This window comes from Caretta caretta, chromosome 2 (genome assembly GCF_965140235.1).
Source record: "Caretta caretta isolate rCarCar2 chromosome 2, rCarCar1.hap1, whole genome shotgun sequence".
NCBI classification, from domain to species: domain Eukaryota; kingdom Metazoa; phylum Chordata; order Testudines; family Cheloniidae; genus Caretta; species Caretta caretta.
In genome coordinates, this window is record NC_134207.1 from 28,172,145 (window position 1) to 28,196,411 (window position 24,267).

The window sequence follows — 24,267 nt, forward strand, 5'->3', positions numbered from 1 at the left end:
CCTCACCCCCTCTTCCACCCCAGTATCCTGCCCCAGCCCCTTCCCATACCCCAAACTACTTGGTTCCATCCCCCAGCCTGGAGCCCAACTCCTCATCCCTGGCTCCACCCCAGCTGGAACCCTCATCCCCTCCTGCACTCCAGCGCTTGAGGCAGCCCCGTGAAAATGAGCGAGTGAGTGAGGGTGGGGAGAGCAACTGACGGGGCGGGGCCTCTGAGAAGGGGAGGGGCATGGGCGGGGGTGGGGCAACGGTATTTGGTTTTGTGTGAATAGAAAGTTGGCAACCCTACCCAGTGGCAGACCACTCTACCGCTGTTAGGGTCCTGGGGTGGTACACAGTGGAGTCGAGGGGGCCTGCATCCCCCTACCCCTGCCACCCCACCTCTGGGGTGAGAGTACTCCCCCTCTTCAGGCCAAGAGGCCTGTACTTGTCTGTCTCCCACCAGAGCCAGGACAACAGATTGTACCAGGGTGCCTTACCCCGGGCTGGAGCCCTCTAGACTGTGTTGGGCGTTTGCCCCTGTCTGAGGGCTGGAACCCAAGACTGAGGTCCTTAATTAATCTGAAAATTCACATTGTAGTCAGTTGCCCGAGTTGACCGTGCAGAAACCATGACCATGGAAAAACCAACTCAGGCTATCAGGATTTGGGTATACTGAAGCACAGGGATATTAACTGACATGGCAAAAGTCAATGGTTTAAAGTAAGTGAGGGCACAGTCATTGCTAAAAGTAGGGGGATAGATTCCCCTCCTCTCCATGGCTTGGTGCAGTGAGCATAGGGAGAATTCTCCCTCTGACTTCATTGGTGCACCAAGAGCAACCCCACCTGGTTCAATCTACTTTGCCTACTGCAAAAGTGACACAGGAAGTCCATGGCAGAATTGGGAATAGACCCCAGAACTCCTGACTCCCAGATTCCTGCTTTAACCACTAAAATACTCTTTCCCTATCATAATCCTTTATCTGTATGTTTAACTGGATTCTTCCTGTGCCATTAGATGTTGCTTAGTGCATGAAGAAGGCTCTACCATCCCTGTCTATCTTGTTGACTACCAGAATGGTTTCCTCATTGTGTTTCTTTAACTTAACTTTTTGTATGAGGGTTGATACCTGTTGCTCAACCCCCAATCTGGAGGACCAGTAGATTGCTTTTCATCTGGTCCCTAATCTTTGACCTGTCTAGCTTGGGTGGCCCTACCAGGAGTTTAAACTCCTGCCAGGATAGATCTCAGGGTCATTGGAACACATAAGCCTCCCCACTGAATCTAGGGAAGGAGTATGTTTATGACTAGCACTAAATTCTAACCATGATATGTAAAAGGTGTGAGTAATATATAAAAGGTATTAATGCCAGAATAAGAATGGAAATGTAATAGCAGTGTTTAATTTGGAAGTTGCTCACAGTGCAATCAAATCAAAACTGTTATGTTTCTATTAGTCTTTCTTTTCAGGGTATTGGACTATAGTGTGTGTGTGTGTGTGTATTACAAAATTTAAGATAGACTAAAGCAATTATTAAGGATTTTAATTCCCACAATCTGAACAGAAAGGTCCACAATTCCAGTAAGGTCTTTGTAACTATGTTGAAAATAGAAATGATCAAACTAGATAAAGGGTTTTGCTGCTGACAATTTTATGAAAGCTAGAGGGCAAAAAAATCAATGCAGAAATAATTCCCCGGAGAGTGCAATATGTCTGAGGAATGGATGTCACTCTTGTACCAGGTTTGAGTGGACTTAAAAGTATTTTTAAGGCAGTAGGCAATTCTTAGTGGAAAAAGCTGTCAGACAAGAGAAGAGATGGTGTCAGGGTTACTAATGTGAAAACTTCTATACAGATTATATTCAATATTCTATCCAATTAATTGTAACTCATTATAGTTTTGAACATAATGCACCTGTTCTGTCATGAAATGAAAAGATGTGTATAGAAATTATAACACTTTGGATCTGTCTCTCTTGCTCTCTCCCTCTCATCTTCAAGGTTATTAATACCCATTATCACATCATCTGAGCACCCCACAAGAGTGACAATGACAATGATAAATCTTCCTTCCCTGCTGGTGAGAAGCACGCTTGATTGTGGAGATTTTGTAGTTGGCATGTGTGTAATGCAAGCCCCAGGGCTGGAAGAATGGAGTTCCCTTCTCCCTCCATTGGGATGACGGGGAACAAACAGCTCTGTCCAGCTTCATTTACCTGAATGATATAATTCTACTGAGAGAGACAAGCTTTTAGCTTACACAGAGCTGTGTAAGCTCGAATGCTTGTCTAATATCCTGGGACAAACCCAGCTAAAACACTGCATACAATAATTCTACCTACTAAGTTTTGCTGTTTTGATTGGAATTTTTTCTGTTTTGATGTGTAAATATGTTAACATTACTGTACTCATGGAAGGGCAAAGGAATTGTTCAGGATATGCCATGTGGTGGAGACTCATCGTGAGGTTACGAGAAATGGGCTTTGATTGGACAAGGAAGCTTGGACTCAACAGAGAGAATGAAATCAGTCTGGGAAATGAGGTACTCTATCACATGGAGTAGGGACAAAGGTCCTGTTTTGTTCTGGGTTCTCCAACCATAGATTCTGTGGGGAAAAATCTGTGGGATTGGATTGGGATAGTCTGGGTTGGTGGCAGTGGAGTAGATCCAAGGTGAAGCACGACCCAGAAGCTGGCAGCAAAGCAAAGTTAAATCCCCAGTGATAACTGACTGGACTGGCAGCAGCAATGCTGACCTAACTTTATAGTGCCACTGGCCAATGGAAGCAGAGCAGGAATCACTGAACTGAACCAGGAGTGGGACTTGTCTGAACAGTGGACTGGAACAGTTCATCAGAGGAGATCTGCCTCTTGGTTACCACTGAGACTAATTTGACCTGAGGTGAAGTTGTGCGTGTGTGGGTGGATGGCGGGGAGGGGAACGTTATAATGAGACAGGTTTCTAGACCTGGACATTTATTATTTTTGACTGGCGGGCTGACCAAATCCCTGTTGCTCAATTTTTGTCTGTAAATACATACATTGGGTCTTTATGTTTCTTTTCACTATTTCCCTCAAATAAGAAAGACATTTGTTCCCAAAGGACTCTGAGTGCTTGTGAGTGGGGAAAAGCTGCCTGCAAAGGTAACAATGAAGGCTTTATGTTGGCTTCCCAGAAATGAGGTTACAACTCTGGGTGGGGCACTGGGTCTCAGTTTTATTGCTTTTATTTTTTTTTAGAAAAGGACCCAAACACAGATTGAACCTGGCCCTTGTTGCTGCCATTGACACCTGGTAGAAGTGTTGCATAAAGATATGAGAAGGAGTCCAATAGCAGGAAAGTTTGGGTGAAGAGGTGAGTTTTTGCCTTGAGTGCTGAAGGTAGTGAGGTTAGTAGCTATTCTTCCTTTAACTGGTAGTCAGTTCCATAGTCTTTATCCAGCTCCTGTTTCCTGCAATTTATGAGTCTTTTTCTAATAGCTGACACCTTCGCTGTTTCAGTGAAATGTAGCTGATGTGGGAGATTATGGTCACAGACAGACAAAGATATTCTTTCAGGTACCTTGGGCCAGGTGAAAATAGAACCACCACTGACTGGTGGGTTCATATCAGGTGAGCTTAAAGGAGGGGTCTGCATAAGGAGGGCCTGAGACACTTAATTATGGTGACGCAAAATCAAACACAGCAAATTTTTCAAAGTGGATCCTTTGATCAGTTTGGGAGAAGGATGTGGAAAGGGGCCTTGTGATGCTGGTAAACCAAGTGCCAGCTCTGGCCAAGGCCATGGGTGCTAGCTAAGAACTGACACACCCATGGCTGGAACCAAACTAGCTCACCTATATGTTAGTTTTGTTCAAAATAGGTATTAGTCTTATAAGAATGTATTTAGTGTTTAGAATCTATGAAATGCTTGCAAGTTGCTGCATGCATTAATCTCACTTGTAATGCCTGTATCCCATGCTATAAGGAAATATGTAAGTTTTGCTTTGTAACTTTAAAAATGTTTGCTCTGAACTTGTGCACACAGGCAGGGGAATCCTGAGGAATCCCCCTCAATAAGGCCTATCAAATTAAATGTGCCATTAAGAAACATCAAAATACAAAGGATCTGTGAATGGCCCTATCACACTATGGAAATGCTACATGCAAGGGAGCTCCTCTCATGGACTGAAAGGTCAAATGCAAAAGATAAAACAGGGTCACAAGAAAATTTGTCATCTCTTGGCTTTTTGGACTCTCACAGGGCCAGAGACATTAAATGAAGGCAGAGATCCCCATGGTTTACCTCTGGGTCTGCCCTGAAAGACATTTTGAATTGACAGATTAGCACATCACTGTCATCTTTCAGAGTAGCAGACATGTTAGTCTCTAAGGTGCCACAAGTACTCCTTTTCTTTTTGTGGATACAGACTAACAAATTTATTTGAGTATAAGCTTTCGTGAGCTACAGCTCACTTCATCAGATGCATGCAGTGGACCAGTTGTCACTGAGTCCCCGGGCAATGCTCTGGAACTGCTCCCTTTCCTCACTGCATCAGAGCCAGCGTGAGCCTCCTCTCCGGTGTGCAAGGGGGAGGGACTGATGCAAGCCGATGCTAAGGAATAGGAGAGATGCTGGAGCATCCATGGAAACGTTGGTGGGGTTGAACTTCCCCAGGACACTGGCTAAAGTGACCTCGCTCAGTTCGGTCTCAAAGGGGGGAGAGATGTGAAGAAGCGGGACTGTTCTTAATGTTTCCTCTGAGTAGTGTGGGGGTGCCTCAGTTTCCCCTATGCAGGGTCTTAAGTATCTAGGTGGTGGGATAAGGGTGTATGATCATTGCAGAGCCCTAGAGGGCAGGTGCGTGCAGGGGTCTGGACACAGAGAATGGCCAACACCCTGTTTCCTGCAACTGATGGCCTGGCCCTTCCCCCCTGCAAGGTGAGAGCTAAAGGGTTGGAGAACAAAGGAATCCGGTGACCTCCTGGCCTGGGAAAGGGACAAAGCCCAGAGGAGGAGGGGCTGGAGAGAGTTTCAGTTTGGGGCTGGCTGGGGATGTGGAGTGAAGTCCAGACGTGGTTGTCTGGCTCACTGCCCCCCATAATGGACCCAGCTGAGGGGTCCTGTTCTCTGCACCTACAAGCTCTGTTTTAGACCATGTTCCTGTCGTCTAATAAACCTCTGTTTCACTGGCTGGCGGAGAGTCCCGTCTGACTGCAGAGTTGGGGGTAGGACCCTCTGGCTTCCCCAGGACCCCGCGTGGGCGGACTCGCTGTGGGAAGCGCACGGAGAGGCAGAGGATGCTGAATGCTCCGAGGTCGGACCCAGAAAGGTGGAAGCCATGTCAGCTGTGTGTCCTGAAGTCAGTCTGCTCACAGAAAGGAGACTTCCCCACAATCCTGACTGGCTTCGTAGGGAGCAGTTCCAGAGCATCGCCCGGGGCCTCCGTGACAACTGGTCCACTGCATGCATTTGATGAAGTGAGCTATAGCTCACGAAAGCTTATGCTCAAATAAATTTGTTAGTCTCTAAGGTGCCACAAGTACTCCTTTTCTTTTTACTGTCATCTTTAGGAATCATAGATGGTAATTCATTTGTTTGTATACATTTGCTTGTTTTAACCTGTAAATAACTAATTTCTTTTTCCTAGATAATACGTCTTTAGATAGTTCATTGCAGGATTACAGGCCTCCTCTTGAATAGCAGGGTAGATGCCTGCAGACAATAGATGCCTCAGTAAGGAGGCTCCTGCAGAGCCCTGAGTTAGCACGAAGATGGGTGAGGGTGGAAGGACTGATGGGGGAAAAGGCCAGCTGGAGGATTTGCTGCCTGAGGCTTTACAGCGGGTCTACAGTACAACTCCAGCCCCAGGGAGGAGAGCTAGGAGGATCCTGTCATAAGAGAGAGAAACAGATGTGTAAGTGGGGGAATAATCCCGCTATTGTGGGGAACTTTCCTGGCTTCTGCACTACCCTGGTGAAGTGGGCTAGCGAAAGGATCTGAGTCCTCACTCCCACTACCTTTTCCCAGTGATCTCCCTGCCCTTGAGGACTCTGCTTTCACTCTCCTGCCTGGCAGAGTCCTCATAACCCCAACAAGGCTGGGCCCAGGATTCCTGGGGGGCTAGACCCCCAACCCTGCTGTGGTCACCTAGGACAGGGGTGAGGGTGTCCCCACTCCGGGGTACTCTCTCTGCACTGGTCACTTCTCTGACCCACTGACCATTACATACAAGTTAAAGCAAATGCATGTTATTTAACCAACAATTAATTTTAAAAAGAATAAGGAATAATGGGAAAGGTTAAAGGAAACACATCAACCCACACTGTGGCAGGGAACATCACAAACAGTGTCTCTGGAACGTCAGGGCAGTTCACAGTCTGTTCCTCGTAAGTCACAGGTCTTCTTGGCTGTGCTGCTGGGATGCTGTGGGTTGGACACTTGCTCTGGTGGTGGCCACATGCTCTCAGGCTCTAAGTGGTAGGACCCTTCTTCCCAGTGTCGCCTCCGCCCTGTCGGGGTTATGATCCACGCCTGGCCTGCAGAGCCCTTTGGCTGAGGTGTCGCCCTGTGCTGGGCCCGCTGCCCAGGGTCCCCTTCGCTATCCCCAGCTGCTCACCGCACCCAGCTCCAGACTGCTCCAGCCCCAGCTCCATCACTCTGTCTCTGCACTGCTGCTGCTGCTCTGCCTCCAGCTCCCTGGGCTGCTTCTTTGGCTCCTCTGGCTCTGGTTGCTGCAGCTCTGCTCCCAGGACAGGTCTGCTCTGCAGGCTGCTTCTGTGACTCTGCTCCCAGCACTGACCTGCTTCCTGGGCTGCTTTTCTGGTCCCTCTGGATCTGGCACAGCTCTACTCCCCAGCTTAGCTTGGGCCCCTGCTTTCTCCTTAGCTCAGCCCCACTCTGTCTGACCCAGGCAAATCCAGCTGACACGGAGGACGGGACCTCCCTGGCCTCCTGACTCCCTGATTAGCCTGCCCACCCTGTCATTCAGGCTGACCTGGAGCCTCTCCCCATTGTTCCTGGGGACTGTCAGTCTCAGAATCCTGATTCCCCATCGACCCTTCCCCCTTGTTAGTACTGGGAGCTAGCACCTAAAACACCCCCACTGAATGTAAGTAAGGGGGCAACAGTCCCCTTACAGATGGATTGTCTGAAGTACAGCCCAGCTCTGGGAGGAGGGATGGGGCCTCCTAAATGGGAGGAAACTGACCAAAACTCTTACCCAGAATGGGTGTGAATTTGAGTAGCTAAATTAGTGGGTTATGCTCTGTAGAATGAATGAATAAACCAGACCCCACCAAGAGCAGTTGAACTAATCTGGTCTGGATAATTTATCTGAAAAGACCCAAGGGGCACTGAGTGCAATGCACCTGCAGAGCTACAACAGGCCACAAGTGGGTGTGCTTGAGAGTCAACCCCCAAGACACTATCATTATCATAAGTGCCACCATGTACAGGTATAAGAGACAAGTTGCAGCTTCTGTGAGGTTTGACTGGAGTCTTATGTCATCATTTATCTTGAGTGTCCCAAACTTTCTCTACCCATATATTTATTACAGTTATGTCTCTGAAAGCATGAAAATGAAGATGACATTAAATTAGTATTTCAAATATGAAATTAATATTTAATGAGAAATATTTACAAAAGTACCATTCCATAATTCATGACACAATGACTACATATACTTAACATTTGCACATATTTGTGCAAATAACTTTTATTATTAATTACTATATTATTGTTATTATTTATTTTATTATTTTTACAGGCAAGTGACACTATTATGAAATGGCATCTTAGAAAACTGGAAGAAAAAGAATGCTAACCTTTACAGAGTTGTAAAGGAAAAAAACAGTGTAAATTGTATACAATATAGTCCTTATTTCTAAAGTGCTGACCTGTTACTTACTTCACTAAGGCATTGACCGTGTCTTTAAAAGCATTATTAAACGTCCAAGGAGCACTGGGTATACTTGGAACCAGTTAATGTGCTTTTAAAATGTGGATGTGAAGAATGGGGATTTCACTCATTGTCCCTTAATGTGATTTCCCTCTAAGAAAGGTTAAACTTTCTCATGCATCACAGAAGTCAAAAGCATAAAACTGCAGGTTAATATGTAAATGTGCTCTAGTCTTTATAGATGTTTCTTGGCTAGAGAACACACAGAAATTGTAACCTGCTATGTTTCCCTATCTATATTTATGGATGAGTGTTATATTTGAATTAGATATTATTTAAATCTTAATAATGAGGCAAGCATCAAGGAACAATCCAATTGATGGCAATTCCCCAGAGTGTACAGAACCCCACAGATACCACCACAGAGACTGGGCACTTAAAAACACAGGGAGGTTGGATTGTATTAGTTGGATTACAGAGCTACACAAGGTCATAAGTGGGAGTAAGACTGTCCTTGCCCCCATGTGCAAACTACCTGGAGCTTGGGTCCAGGCATCGAGTAATGAGTGGGTGCTATGAGCCTGCTATCCCTCATCTTCCCTACAACAGTGGGCAGAGAGTAGCTGGTCAGCAGGGGAATGCATCAGCCAACACAGCTGAGTTGGCAGACAGGGTGTCATTCTACCATTGCTGGGATAGGACCCTGGAGCAAGGGGGAAATAGAGGATAGATTGGGCCAATCCCTGGTAAACCAAATTAGGTAGCCAATGGGGTCTTTGCAATGTAATTGATGTTTACCACCTGAAAATTCCACACTGAATTTTGTTCAGATGAAGACTTCTGTAACAGTACTGAACCTTTCTACAGCACCTGTCATTAGAGGATCTCCAAGTGCTCTATAACTCTGAATTAATTAAGCCATTCTGTGAAGTAGGAATAATTATTCCCATTTTATTGCTGAGTTTTAGTAACTTGCCCAGGACCTCTCAGGTAATCTGTGGCAGAGAATGCAACTCAGATCACCTGAGCCACAATCTTATTCTAAAAAGATTTTTCTCCCTAGATGTGGTAAGTCCACAGAGAAAAATCTTGTGAATAAGGGTTGGTTTAAACAAAGCTCATTAAAGAAGTAGTGACTCCTGAGGGTTGGGGTTCAAATATCTCTAAGCCACACTAGGTTTGACAGCACCCATTATCCCACCATGGATTCATTACCTTCAGAAAGACCAAGTGTGGTTGGCAGAGAAGAGCTGAGGAAGTACAATGAGGATGTATGTTGGACACATGCAGAGTGCATTCCTCTGGAGAGCATTACACCTGTACTCAGATAACAAAACTAATTCTTTTCAATGGTACAGTGTCCTCTATCCAGTGATCTCAAAGCACTTTACAAACATTAAGGACCAAATTGTGATCACCATGCTCATGTTAATAATCCTATTGATGTCAATGAAACTTGTCGCTTTAGTAAATTGATGACAGTTTAGCCCTATTGAATTATTACTTTTCTCAGAAGCAGGTATTATTCCCATTCTACAAACATAGTCTTGCAGTGTCTTAGAAGCCAAGATATGAAGAGGCTTGTAGCATGATTCTCTGGACAACCCTTGTCATCACACAACCCTAAGCAAGACCCAGTGAGGTGCTAACATTTCTCATTATCAAACTTACAGTTGCTAGATGGGTGTCTTTTTGTTTGAGTGACTTGAGTCTCCTTAAAGGGCCTTGATTTTCAGCACTTCTGAAACTCAGGACTTCCTAAAGAGACTCAAGTTGGGCACCAAAACCATGGAGGCACCCATCATCACTAGTCACTTTTGAAAATGTAGAGCGTAATCCAAAGCCCATTGAAGTCCATGAAAAGACTAATGATTTTTCCAGAGACTCTTGCATTGACTCCAAAATGCTTCGGATCTGTCCCAGAGGCTTAGTCAATAACACAAAAACTGAACTCAAAGTAGTTGGAATGTAAATAAGACACATTGGCATAAAAGTTACAAAATCCATTTTTGATGGTCCATTAGAGCCTGATAATGAGAAACAGGTTTTCCAGATGAGTGGGGTTTCTGGGCATGGCACTGTATGAGCAGCTGCCTCACCCAGAAAACTAGTAGTTCCCAAATGAAAAATAAAAAGTGTGAAATGGAAGAGAAGATTTTAAAATTAAGATTAAAAGGAACTAATATTGATAGTGCAGTAAAACCTAGAAATGTGAGGCAGACTTCTTTTTTTTTTGAAAGGGGCTGCAATGCATGGCAAAGTATCTTTTGCTGCTGATGACTTGAGCTACCCAGAAAAAAAGGGATGGGGAGAAAAACCAGATTTCTTATAGAAACCCTTATTTATGAGAAAATTTGAAATTGACTATGGCTTTCCACATGCCTAGAATTATACCAGGAAGATTGGAGAATGAAGGCCTGTTGATTGGGTCAGGAACTGGAAGCCAAGAACTGACTCACTTTGTGACCAGGCACAATTCACTCAGCTATTATTTGACTCAGGTTTCCCATCTGTACAATGAATTTAATTTTAATGACTAGAACTGTGCAGGAACTGGATTTTTAATTCTGCTCTGGAATGGAATGAAAAAACAAAACAATTCAAGGTTTCCCAGGAACAGATTTTTTTAGAAGGTTTTTTTTCAACAAAATCAGAATGTTTCATTCCAGTGTCAATGTTTTAATTGTATATTATAGTTGATCATGTACAATAAGTCATTTTGAAATGAGTAATCAAAATGTTACATTCCAAACAGGTTGAAATTGAATCCTTTGAGTGCATCAAAACTCTTTTTCAATATTTGTTTTGAAACAAACTTTTGTCAGAGATTACATGTTTTTGCTTTCTGATGAATCTGCATTTTCTGATGAGAAAATGTTTGTCAGAAAATTTCTAACCAGTTCTAGAACTTACGTACCTCACTGAGGCTTTGTGCATCCTGTTTAGTGTACATAAAGTGTCTTGAGGTCTGTGGATAAAGAGACTATAAATCCAAATTGTTATGTCAATTAGTGGTGAAAACACTAACTAATCCTTCACCAACAAGTTTTACTTACATTTTTGAATCCCGATATCAATGCTGTTACTTTTCCCCTCTCCAATGATCTTCTGACTATCTTGCTAGGTTTAGTAGGCCCAGTACAGTGATATTAGCAGCTAGGTTGTATGTGTACAGTATATCACACGAGAGCCTTCTTCCTTTATTTCAAAATTGAATATGGTAAATTCAAAAATATACTTGAAACTGTCCTTGCTAAAATAGCTTAGTATTTCCAATAGGAGTAGGTGAATAGATTGGGATACTATAAAACACAACCCATACCTTTGCCTATTTCTCAATCTGTGGTTGAAACGATCCTTTTGGAAGGTTAGAAAATGTTGACTAAGGCCCCACCCCAATCTGTGATCTGAACCAATATGTTGTGATTGAATCCAACCACTGAATCTCATGTGTCTCTAGGGCCCCTTGTAGTGATTGATCACTGTTCCTAGCTTTTGGAATCTTGAGTGCACTCCTAGATGAAGATCCTAAGTCTGCCAAACTTTTTGGGCAGTGGGACCCCTGTCTGGCTGCCTAGACCTCAGAACAAGTGTCACAGCCCTCCTGGGTCACCAGTTACTTAGTCACATTCACATAGAGTCCACAGGGCTTTGGTTTCCAATTAAACCCTTCAGTGATAACTTACCACTAAAAGAAGAACCACAGGCTTAGCAAATGAATTTCTTCATCACAAGCACTTTACTCTTAAAAAGTGCTAGTGAGTTACAGTTTTATCGAAAATAACAGTGTGACCCCCCCTGGTCTGATCTCACCCTGACTGTGAGTCCTGCTTCTGGTCAGCATCCTTAAGTGAGGCAGAGTCTCTGCTGCCTTGTCTATTCTCCAGTCTGGCCTGCTTACATGTGACAGTGATCTGCCCCCTGTTTAGAAAAGCACGCTTCTTTTAAAACAATTGTTCTTCCACTACTGTCTTTCTGCTTTGGCTGAGGGTTTCCCAGGTCCCCTCTCTCTTCCTCCACCCCCAGTTGGCTTCTGTGTACAGCAAGGATCAGCAACCTTTGGCACGTGGCCCATCAGGGAAAGCCACTGACGAGCCGGGACTGTTTGTTTACCTGCAGCATCTGCAGGTTTGGCTGATCGCAGCTCCTACTAGCCAGGGTTCACCATTCCAGGCCCATGGGGGCTGCGGGAAGTGGTGGGAGCCAAGGGATGTGCTGGCCACCACTTCCCACAGCCCCCATTGGCCTGGAACAGCAAACGGTGGCTAGTGGGAGCTGCGATCGGCCAAACCTGCAGATGCTGCAGGTAAACAAACCATCCTGGCCCACCAGCAGATTTCCCTGATGGGCTGCGTGCCAAAGGTTGCCAATCCCTGGTGTACAGATTCCATTGTCCCAAGGGATTGGGTTGGTCAATGAGATTCATTCAAAGTCAGTGGCCACGTTGATAAGAAAATCTGTTCCCAGTGGAAAAAGAAAAGGAGTATTCCTTTTCTTTTTGCGAATACAGACTAACACGGCTGCTACTCTGAAACCTGTTCCTAGAGGAAAAAGTCATTCAGTACTGCGGGTCTTTGAAGTCTCTCTGATTGTTCTCTCCAAGGTGTCCCTACCATAGACACAATGTCCAGAATAGATTGACCCTGTTAAGTTTTGACTTGCTTTCAGCACCACCTTGATGTCCAAATCCAAGATGGAGATTACAATGCAAAATGAAGGTTACAATCAAAATGGTATTCAGCAAGCGAAAGTGAGTTCACAAATTGGCACCAACATACTCCCAATCTGTCATACCACTAACCACTATTTCTTACCTACATCTCATGCCATGATCTTGTTAGATCTCACACATTGAGGAGAATTGGCTTGGGTAGATACTTGGCTGGGAGGACCCCCAGGAATCCACACATATTAAAGGCAGTGGTCTTCGTTATTTAGTAGATGTAATTCTTCACTTAGTTATTCAGTAGAGGTAATTCTTCACAAAAATTATTAGTTTTGGTTTTCATCTTTAGACTCTCTTCATTTATATTCCCAGCCATGCTGTGTTCTGTGACTTTCTTCCTTTCTTTCTGTCAACACCGTTTTGCCTCAAAGCTGGCTGCAAAAATAAATGTATTTGTTTGTGGTCCAGTGTAGGGAATAGATTATACCTCCATACAAGGACCAGGGACAGGCACATGTGTGACTGTGTGTGTGTGGGCGGGAGGATGGAGAATCATGCAAGAGACATCTCTCCTATTCCTCTCTTGCAAGCTACTGGCTCTTCCTAAGGGTAGGGGTTTATCTCAGTGTTCTTTGTAACAATTTCCACCCCATCACTTTTCCAGGAATCTATGTGCTGGTAAGTTTTAATGTGCATCTAGAATACAGTATATTGGCCTAGTCCCATGTGGTGCTCATTGTGACCTGAGAGATTCTGAGTGTTCTAAATTTCCATAGACTTCAGTTCCTTGCAAAATTGAGAGTCATGCTTACCTTTAATGAATGATTTTCAATGGTGCATATAGTACACTGTTTGATATAGCATCTCTCACACAGACTGTTTACATTGTTCATGTGACTCAATTCTGTCTCACCTGGTGCACTGGGAGCGTTAGCTCAAATTGCTGGATAGGTGCAAAGGGGGTGAAAGGGAGAGAGAGAGAGAATGGGGAATACTACAGGTTCAATCCTAAATTGCACCAAATCATTCTCAGTATAGCTCAGGCTAAGAGAAGACAGAGGTGACTCTATGGGTTTGTCTTCACAGGGAAATAAACCAGAATGAGATTAAGTTAAACCATAAAAAGGAACTCAGTACAGAATAAAAGTGCCCATATTGGGAGTTCGCATGGATTAGCTATTGCACTTTAAATTCACACACAGTTTATTCTGCAATAACTTCCCCATGTAGACTAGCCCAAAGCCACCTTTATGCTTCCTGTGATCCTTACCACAGATGAATCTGAAATGACCCCTGGCATAATTTAGAGCAACCAAAGAGCTGCTCCATGTTGTGCCAGCTAGAGCAGTACACTAAAGACTACTCCATCAGCAGAAAATCAAGTACGTTAACATGTGGTGAGGCCCTCTGGTTTCCTCCATCATGTCCTAATACACAACGGAGAGCAAGTTCCTGTTTCACCAACAGTTCCTCTATGCTGTCTGGCTGCTTGCTCCAGGCAGTTTTAAAGGGTCTTCCTCCTTCTCTTGTCTGTGGGTATCAGAGCTCATTATCCAGGTTCCATAACCAGTGGATAGCCTCTGTCTCAAGGAAGTCTAAGCACTGTAAACTGCCTTCCAGCTGTCAAACTGAGCACTCTTCCACCATGAGTTATTGTCTGCAGTGCTGCCTTTTAGTCACGGTGTGGAGAGGAAACCAGGCCAAGCTGGTACATAGCTGTGACAACTCAGGACAAGCCAGAGAGTAGTCTGTTGAGTGTGGTCCAGGATTTATGATCAAGTGGAGAAGGAGACAGGTGCAGCGATGTATTTACTCTTGAATTTACTCATTGTGTTAGACTCTCTTTCCCGTCAATGCTTCCAATCTATAAAAATGTTGTTTTCAGCCCCCTGGCAGCGCTGATCATCCATGCATGGTAAAGGACCAGCAGGGCTCTTCTCCAGGAATGAGTGAGCTGCCATAGCAAAAAGATGTTGTGAGATTGGCCGGGGTGTCACACCCTGGTCCACAGGAGTGGGATTCCTCCCCTGAACATGAGCAGGCCTTCAAGATGGTGCTGCGTGGTGTTTCCTATCTTAGAATGGGGCATCAGTCAACCTCAGATGTAATATGTGGACTTCATCTGTCATAGCTCTCCAGATAGATGTAATAGTAATGACGTTTCATCTACTGCCTTTGCATGGCACTCCCTGGTCAGCAGAGAAAAGTAAAACTAAAGTAGACAAAAATGCAAAATTGGAACTCAAGTGCCCTTTAGGCGTAGCACAAAGGCCACTTAGTGAATGCTGAGGATTTAGCCCAAAACATTTGATATGCCTTTATGCTAGGATTTCATAACACCTTAGTGTATACCAGGATTATGAGCTGTAACTGTTTAATACACAAACTCTGTGGAAAGTTAGAAGAGAGTTGTGCTTTTCATTTTTTTTCCAGTAAATATTGAAGGTGAAAGCCTGAATAGTTGTGTGCACATCAAGACTATGGGCAGATGGATAGACAGAGTTGTTTTACTTACAGCATGAAGAAAACTAATATTGGTAAGAACAAGATGTCTCTGCTCATGCAGCACAGCAGATGTCTGCCCCTCTCCTGCTCTCTCACCAACAGTTCTGTACACCAGCTGTTCAAAAAGGGGTTCTGATGAAGCATTAATGTGTGAGTGTTGCTGATTTCCATGTACTTTTGTATTCTGCAAAAATTAAAGACATACACAAGACATGTCAAATATTGCTGGGTTGCTCACATTACAGCTAATCCATATTTCATGTGTTTACTTAATGGCATGACTGACTTCTCTTTTTACAGCAAACTATCTTAAATGACAAGGGCCACAAAAATATTAGCATAAGAGTAAGACTCTTACCTTTCATATATATAAAATATGCAGGGGCACTTGTTTTAATTCTTTGGGTTTGACAAATAAATTCTGTGAAACTTTGATTTTTTTTTCAGTTTAAGAACAAACATTCTTTCCCTTTCTCAAGGATTTACTCTCTTACCTCAAGATTTTGTATCATGCCGATATGCAGAACGTCTGCCAGTTACATTGATCACAGTCAGGACTGGCAGGTGGAGTTGTGTGAAAATTGCTCATTTTGCCTCCAATCCTTCCGACGCTTTGAAAGCCAAGTTCAGTGGGGTCTAGGTTTTGTTTTTGGGGTGGAACAGTTCAATTCTGGGCAAATTCAAAGTAAAACCAGCCAAATTTGCCTATATGTTTCACCATAGTCAGGAAAACCATGACAGCTTGAAAGGGTTTTTTGTGTGTGATATATTGAAAACAGTGTTAAAATTATAAACTATCACTTTAAATTCCAGGGTTTTTTCCTGGTCCAGCATGCAGGCTGGGACGCTCTGTAGGGAAGCATGAACTCTGGGCCTAAGAGCAGTCAGTCTGCAGAGAGCCTGTCTACAGTAAGTTGGACTGAGTTGTGCTCTCTGTTTTTGGGAAGCAGCCTGCTTTTTCTGTTTCTGTTTTTGAGTTCTTGTGTGTGTTATAGTTCTGAATTCTAACAAATAAAGTAATGTTACATTGCAACCTTCCAGCAGAGTAATTTATGTTTCATTTGAGCTTCTCTGTGTGTACGCTATGAACATAATAATTTTCACATGCAAACATAATGTGGGGCACAGTTCTTCCTATGCAGGACAGAAGAAATTCTTATTGATTTCAATGGGAGCTACTTGTAACTTGCCATGGGAGAACTGAGACCCAGCACTCTTAACGCTGCTGCTAGTCTCACTCATGACAGCTGCACTGGCTTTTGCTTTATTCTAGTGCTGTGAGATCACCCAGAATGCACCACAACACTATGGAATTGTGGGACTTATTAGCATGCACCGTCTGCATGGTACGGTGGGGATCACCAGCCTCTGGCACAGGGTTAATGCTAACGCAAGCAACGGCAGTGGTACAAGCAGCAGGGTTTAGAATGTAAATTGGATGTGGTGGTGCTGACAGGCAGTCTGATTCCCCGGAAGGGTTTGGGGGTTTGTTTTTTTTTTTTTGATGGTAGCAGATGGTTATCTGGCGAGTCTCCACAAAGGGAGAATGTGGTGGAGGGAGGATAGGTTGCTTTGAGTGCCTTGGAGATGACCAAGTGGGCACTGCATGTTACTGTCATGGAGATAACAAGAGCAAAAATTAGGGGCCTTTCTCCCTGTTTCGGGGAGGAGATGGAAGAGGGATGGCCTAGCCCTGAGAGTAGTTATTGGCAAATCAATATGGGATTTATTTTGCCTGAAACTCACAGTTCCCCAACTTCAGCAAACTTCGGCTGAGTATCAGGCTAGTAGCAAAATCTGAAATTGGGCAATTATTTTCAGGTTTTGCAACAGAAGACTCACATAGATATATTTACAAAACCCCATATATGGGTGAAAGGGAGGGTTTGTGGTATTAAGAATATGTACACTCAGAGGCCTTAAGGCCAGAAGGGACTATCTTGATCACCTAGTCTGACCTCTTGCACAGCACAGGCCACAGAACCTCACCTACCCACTTCCGTAGTATGCCTATAACCTCTGGCTGAGTTACTGGGGTCCTCAAATCTTGATTTACAGACTTCAATAGCAGTGCTTCCTTTTCAAATGACAGCTTGAATAGGTTTAACTCAACCATACCACTTGTTTTGAGCTAAAACATGACAAAAATATATTAGGCTAGAAGCAAATAATTTATTTACTTATTAGAATACCCATTGCCATAGCAGGTAGATGCGTATGGAAAGATGTCAATTATAAATAACAAGCCCATCCCAAATGAGTCAGCAATAAGAACCAACAGAAAACAAAAATAAAAAAAATGATCAGAACTCGGATGAAATCTAAGCCAAATAAGAACAACTTTATATGAAATTCTGAAGATCATTAGATTCTGGTTCTGGCTTAACTGTCAAAGGAATTCCATACTGAAAAATTCCTGTCACTGGTCATGTGGCATTTAGCATCAAGAATTGACAACAAGAATGTATTACGAGTGACTATATACTATGGTTATTGGTTTTACCACTGTAGCTAGATGGACAATATGAACTACCACCATAGGGCATGAGATGAGAAGGAAACACTCAAACTAGTAGGTCCAAGACTGTTCAGAGAGTTAAAGAATAAGTTTTATGTCATCCTAGTGTTTTGCCCATCTCAGCAGTTGTATTCTGGATCACTGGCAGCTTCAAGGATAGTTCTACTCATAACAACTATCTCTGGTTTAGCCAGGAAGGAATAAAGACATGGATGCTCATAACAATGTCCATATTAAAGAGGAATCATTGCCTTGGTTATCTGTAAACAGTGAAAGGCACAAAGGATCACAGTGAAATGATCTGCTAATAAGAACTATTAATGAAATGATAGTTGCACCAGAACAATGATACAACTTGTGGCCATTCTACTGTATGCAGCATCTCACTTCAGGCAAGAGAGCTCAGCATATTTTTATTCTCCCTAGTGCCCCTGTGGATAAGATATGTGTAGAAGATGATATAGAAAATTAGCTATTCCTATTTCCTCAGCCTATAGTAAACAGTGAAATTAATCATTCGGAGCACTTGCTCTCTGGTGATTTTCCAATGGTTTCTCACATGCTTGGTAAATAATTAGTTCATCCTCTGATTACACCCTTCTTTGCCAGTTAGCCTGTCTGAGCTGCTATGAGATCCCACCATGATGCTACCCTGTCATAAATTTACAATTGACTTCAGACATCATTTAGTTTAGAGGACTAGTGGAAAAATCCTCATTGCCAGAATGGGCTACCAGCTTGCCTGACTTCAACATCTCAGGTATCAGCAGCTTTTACATCTCAGTTCAGAACACTAGATAAACTCCCTCACACACACATATAGGGAGAAGCAAAAATAGGTGAGAAAATAAAGGAGATCACACTGCAGTTGGACTCCTCCTGTACTTAAACCTTTGTTTCAAGGAAAAAAAAACTCACTTAAGCTTATCTCTACCATATTGCATATATTATAAATGCCACTTAACTTTGGTTAGTTGGTCAAGAAACCTGGCAGGTTACGCATCTCTTTTATGGCAGTGATGCTTAAAAGTACACAAATCTTTGCTAAAACAAGTAATAAGAACCTTTTTTTGTATACATTATACTCAAGCAACACCATCGTGGTTGTGTAATGCTATATAAATATATTTTCTGCCTTTAATAGCTCCACTGAGCCTGGACTTTCCTTCGTAGCTGCTTGGGTTACAAAGTGAGGCTTTACTTCCTGGTTTTTGTTTGTTTAAACCAGACTCATAGTACAGCTGGTCAGGAATTTTTTTGACTAAATGATTTTTTTTTAAAGGAAAGGTTTCTCAGGTTCAGGATCGATTTTGGAGTGGGGTTGGAGGAAGGAGGAGGAGAAAAAGAAAGAGCAACCTACCCCACAATAGTCTCTGGTGAGGATACTCCCCCGGGGATAGAAGAAACCCAGGTTTATGTTCCTGTTCTGAATAAGGGTCTCTTCTATCCCAGGTGAGTGCGCTAACCACTCAGCCACAGAGTCAGTCTCTCTCATCCCATCAATATTTAGTTATTTAGACAAAGTGAAATGGTTGCAACCAGAGAGAGTGATTCTATAATCTAGTGGTTAGTACTGCAAACCAGGCCGAGGAGGGACTTGGACCTAAGTCTCCCACATCTCAAGTGAGTGCCCTGACTGCTACAGTGGGTCTCCCTCTTTTGGTTTTTGTGAAACATTTGAAAGGCCTCAGGTTTCTCCTGAGATAGAGCAAAAACAAATGTTGAAGTCTTGAATTTTTTCAACTGGAACTCAGCCCTAACTCTTATGTCCAATGTTTTGAAAGTAACTGTCTTAGCTGCATAATACACATACATAAACCTGATATGTGCACATGCAAGCCTCAGAATAGTGCAAATAAATAGTTATCCACAGATACACTCAGTTAACTGTTTCATATGAAAATGTGGGACTTACATATTCTGTTAGTTGTTACTTGAGGGAACAGGGATAGCTCAGTGGTTTGGGCATTGGCCTGCTAAACCCAGGGTTGTGAGCTCAATCCTTGAGGGGGGCCATTTAGGGATCTGGGCCAAAAATTGGGGATTGCTCCTGCTTTGAGCAGCGGGTTGGACTAGATGATGTCCTGACGTCCTTTCCAACCCTGTTATTCTATGATTAAGCCACATTTGAAAACAGGGCTTTTTAGTGTCAGTGAGCTCAGCAATGAGTTCATGACTAAGCCAATACACAGAAGATACTAACTGCTGGAAGAGAAATGGTCAGTTCTATTAAAAGAGAATGTGTAAGACTGGTCAGCACATGAGCTTGTGGAAAAGCTTATTTCAACTGTCTCATACATTTGACAAGTCAAGGAATATCAGGCCATGTCTACACTACAACTTATATCAATATACCTTATGTCCTGCAGGGGTGTAAAAAAAGCCACCTCCCTGAGTGGCATAAGTTACACCGACAGAAGCACCTGTGTGGACAGGGCTATATCAGTGGGAGAGCTCTTGTGGAGGTGGTTTTATTAGGTTGATGGAAGAGCTCTCTCCTGTCAGCACAGAGTGGCTACACGAGCGATCTTACAGCAGTGCAGCTGCATTGGTACAGTTATGCCACTGTAAGCTCGCTAGTGTAGACATGGCCTCAGAGTGCAGATGATGTCATTGCTCAAACCATTCAAATACATTTTAATTGCTCTATTTCTGCATGAAAGGAAAGGTGATTTAAAAATAAATAAATAAACAAATGTGCTTCTCACTGAATAGCAATGAGATGACGTAAACTGGCCACTTCTCTCTTGAAAGGGCCATTTATATTTTTTGGACGAGGTGCGAGTCTCTAAACCCCATTGTATTTGCTGTATTTGTGCAAGTCTATGTTGAAAGCTGAACACTAGCACTCAGCCATTATTCTCTAAAACCCTTGTCTGCACAAGGTAAGGAAACCTCAGCAATGTTAAGTCTATAAAAAATATATTGTAAAGCAGCTGGAGAGAACTGAATGTGTGCAATGAAAATTAATCTGTTGACAAAAAAAACCCCAGGAGTATAGGAAAACAATCTAAATTAACAGACTTTCTTAATAACTTTGACAGTTGTCCTGATTTTGCTTTGTAGAGATTATTTGCTTTTTTAGAACAAGTACAAAGAAATCTTGAGGTTAGGGGGAAAGGGGAAGATTCACAATTTTGTGTTAGTCTTTTGGCTCTCAGTTATCCTCTACCAGTAAGCAAAGCAATTTCCTTTTTAAACTTTGAACAGAAGAGGGTCTGTTCTTCCATCTTTGCACATATATATACTAAGCAGGAGTTGTGGGCCACAGCCTCAAACTATTTAGGCTCCTAAACCTCATTGACTTAAATGGAAGTTAAGTACCTAAATACCTTTGAATTTCTGGGCCTGTGTGCCTGAAAATCCCAAACTATGCCAACGTGCAATCTGTCTTCTAATGATTGAGCCACACTGAGATGTTCAGTATGTCCACATATCTGTATTACTTTTTTCCTGATTCAGTAACTAATGAACCCCACCTTCATGCAACAGATAAATGATGTCCAAGGATGGAAGTACCTGTAGTATTAATAAACACATAGCAACAATCATTAGTGCCCTGCTTTTCTGGGAATTTCTCAGTTAGCTGGAGTTTTTTTTAGCATTTTTGGAAAGACTATCCCTGGCCCTACTGTGGCTGATCAGAGGAAGAGGGCACTAAACCCACCTTGTAACATTCCACCCACAGATGTGTGTGGGGCACAGGGATGACCTCATTTACTTCCAGGGCAAGAAATCACCCCAAAAGTAATGGGGAGGATATAAAAGGCAGACTGCAGAGTGGTCTGTTTACACATTGGAGTCTCCATTGTTTACTGAGTAGTGGAATATGCCTTCCGAGGCATAGTGTTTCCTAGATACCCCTTACCATGAGCCAGTGGCTAAATATCACAGTCTGACATAAATCTGTATCTGTGGAAATGAGGAACAAATTGAATGTGGTCTAGTGTGTCATGTAGTGTAGATTCAGTAGGTGCTGTGTCTGCTTGCTTCCAAAATCTGAGCTGTCTTCTTTGAAAATACAACCACACAGTCCATGCAGACAAATCTAATCAGATTGTGATAGTTGTACTCTCCACAATGTCCCTTAGTTGGTAAATTAGGCCCAATTAACCTATAGGCTGCACCAGAAGGAAAGCCAGGAAGGGCTGGGACGGCACCCAGATGAGCAGGAACAGGTGGGACAAGGATAAATCCAGGGAGCTGGGAACAGAAAGGGACTTCAGGGGAGAAGTCCGCAATCACTTCCTGAGAGGAAAACCCAGGGGGTGGGAGTGGGGAGCCAGATGGTAGAGCTGCAAAGTAGGAAGGAGTCCAGGGGAAGAGCAACATGATCTGGGAGTGAGCAGGCCACTGTTGCTCAAGATAAGGTCGAACTGGAACCTATAGAGGGCAGGTCTGGGTTCCCCTACTGGCCATTGGAGGAGTGGCATGGTCAGAGCAGTGATGGGAAGGCTGCCATTTTGTATAGCAGGACTCTGATACCCCCAGAAGGGGAAATATGCATAGTGACATGGCTGGAGGGTCAAGTCACAGAGAGGGAACACCCTGAGTTGCAGAGGGTGCAAGAGGACAATGGGAGAGATACCACCAAAGGAGGGATCAATGCCTGGCCAGAGCAGTCTCCAGAGCGACCAGGAGGAGGTGTCATCCTAGTGGTCACCCCCCATGACATCAATGCATACACAGGGCATGTGTTTGATACCTGATTCCACCAGCTAGCATTAACTGAGAGGCCAAAACTGGCTCTTCTTACTCATGCAGAGACTTTTATTCACTCTAAGCAAGGCATGTAATGGCAGCAGGATTTGGCCTGCGGTAGGCAGCACCCCCTGACTTGAAATAGTTTCCATTATATACAAGGTTTACAGTTTGGTTCAATGGCTTTCAGCACCCCCACTCTACAAATTGTTCAGCACCCCTGCCCCACAACATGACAAAAATAGATGTTTATTTGGTGTCTGTTCCTCAGAACTTGCTGCAGCTAACTTCAAACAAAAGAAAAATATAATTAGGTCTACAAGAAGCGGAGTTGAAGATGCATTAATGTAAGTGATTGGAAATGAGAGAGAGCTGCAGGAATGCTTTGGGGCAGATGAGTGAAATCAAAAAAGGGCTATAAAGTAAGCATTGGCAAAGTATTGCCGAAAATAATCAATCGCCTTTCAAACAAATGTTTCTCTCCTTGGGGATCTGCCAATGACCAGGAAAAGTACAGACTTCCCAGAAGATTTAAACCTGCTAATGTCTACTAAGGAACATATTGTAACAATATGCATAATAAATACTGTAATGTAATAATTTCCTGAAATGCTTCCTATAACTACAGTTTGTGTTTATCCTATAAAGCCAAAAGTTAAGGATCACTCCAACTAAATGGAACATTTTGTGAATGGTTAAGGTTTTAATCTTATCACATCCCTTCTAAGTGGTGTTGGAATTCAGCTTTCAGAGTCAAGAGGCCTCGTTTTCATTTATTCTGACCTTCCAACCCAAATTGTCTTGGACTCCCTCATTTAGCACTAATAATGATATAATGCTCTGCGCTTATATGCATCACAGGGTCTCCGACCCTGGCACCATTCCATGACGTAGATGTGAACAAATTTCACAGAGTGTAAGCTGAAAAAAGGGAGCTGAAGGGTTATATTTTGGGTTTTAACCATGGCCCTGCACTTAGGGTGACCAGACAGCAATCATGAAAAATCGGGGTGGGGGGATAATAGGCACCTATATAAGACAAAGCCCCAAATATCGGGACTGTCCCTATAAAATCAGGACATCTGGTTACCCTACCTGCACTGGTGGTGGTGGTGGTGGTGCTTAGCTGGAATACTGAGAGGTGTTGTGCCTCAGCACTGGGCTACAATACCTCTTGGAGATCCCAGCTTTGCAGGGGGAATGCACCCTCTGCTACATCCTGAAGGCCTCTGACCTCCACATCACTCCTAATTGCCCCCTTAGGATTTTTTCTTCTTCTCCATTCCTTGCACACCACACTGGGGCCAGGCAAAATCTGACCCATGACTTGCCCAATGTCACAGTCAGGAAAAGAATTTGGAAATTCTTCCTCTCCAATGTGTGCTGCAACCACTTGACCAAATTGCCTACTGGGGATCTAATTTCCCATGGTGAATGATTCTCCTTCATGAACTACTGGGGCTCAATCATACAATGCCCTTGGATACTTCTAGTACTGCTTCTTTGATAACTTGATGTATTTTGTTTACTACATATCTGTAGGAGTAGGGGTTGTGGACCACTGCCCATTAATATTGCTTCATTCATAATGAATGGTTAGCACAGACTATTATCCACCTACACATTGACAACAAAACTAATTTCATTTCTCATCCATTAGGAATAATTATATAAATAAAATAAACCCAACATCCCACCTATGAATTTCCTACTTTATAGTTCAGCACACATTTTGATCAAGGAAGCTAATGTCAGTAAATCTTCAAGTGTTACTTTAGGTGAAGATCTTTTGACACTCTCTCTCTCTGTAAGCCCTTCTAAAATTGGAGGTAAGCATTATTTAATTAAGCAAACATATGGAAATGAATCAAAGTGAAAAATGAACTGGAAATAAGTTACTGCTTTATTAAACTGTTTTCAGTTATTAAAAATATTAACTTTGTATTTGTTTATTGACCACTGCAAAAGAAAATAAATTAACAAAATAATGGTCACTTTTCTGGCATAGAGTG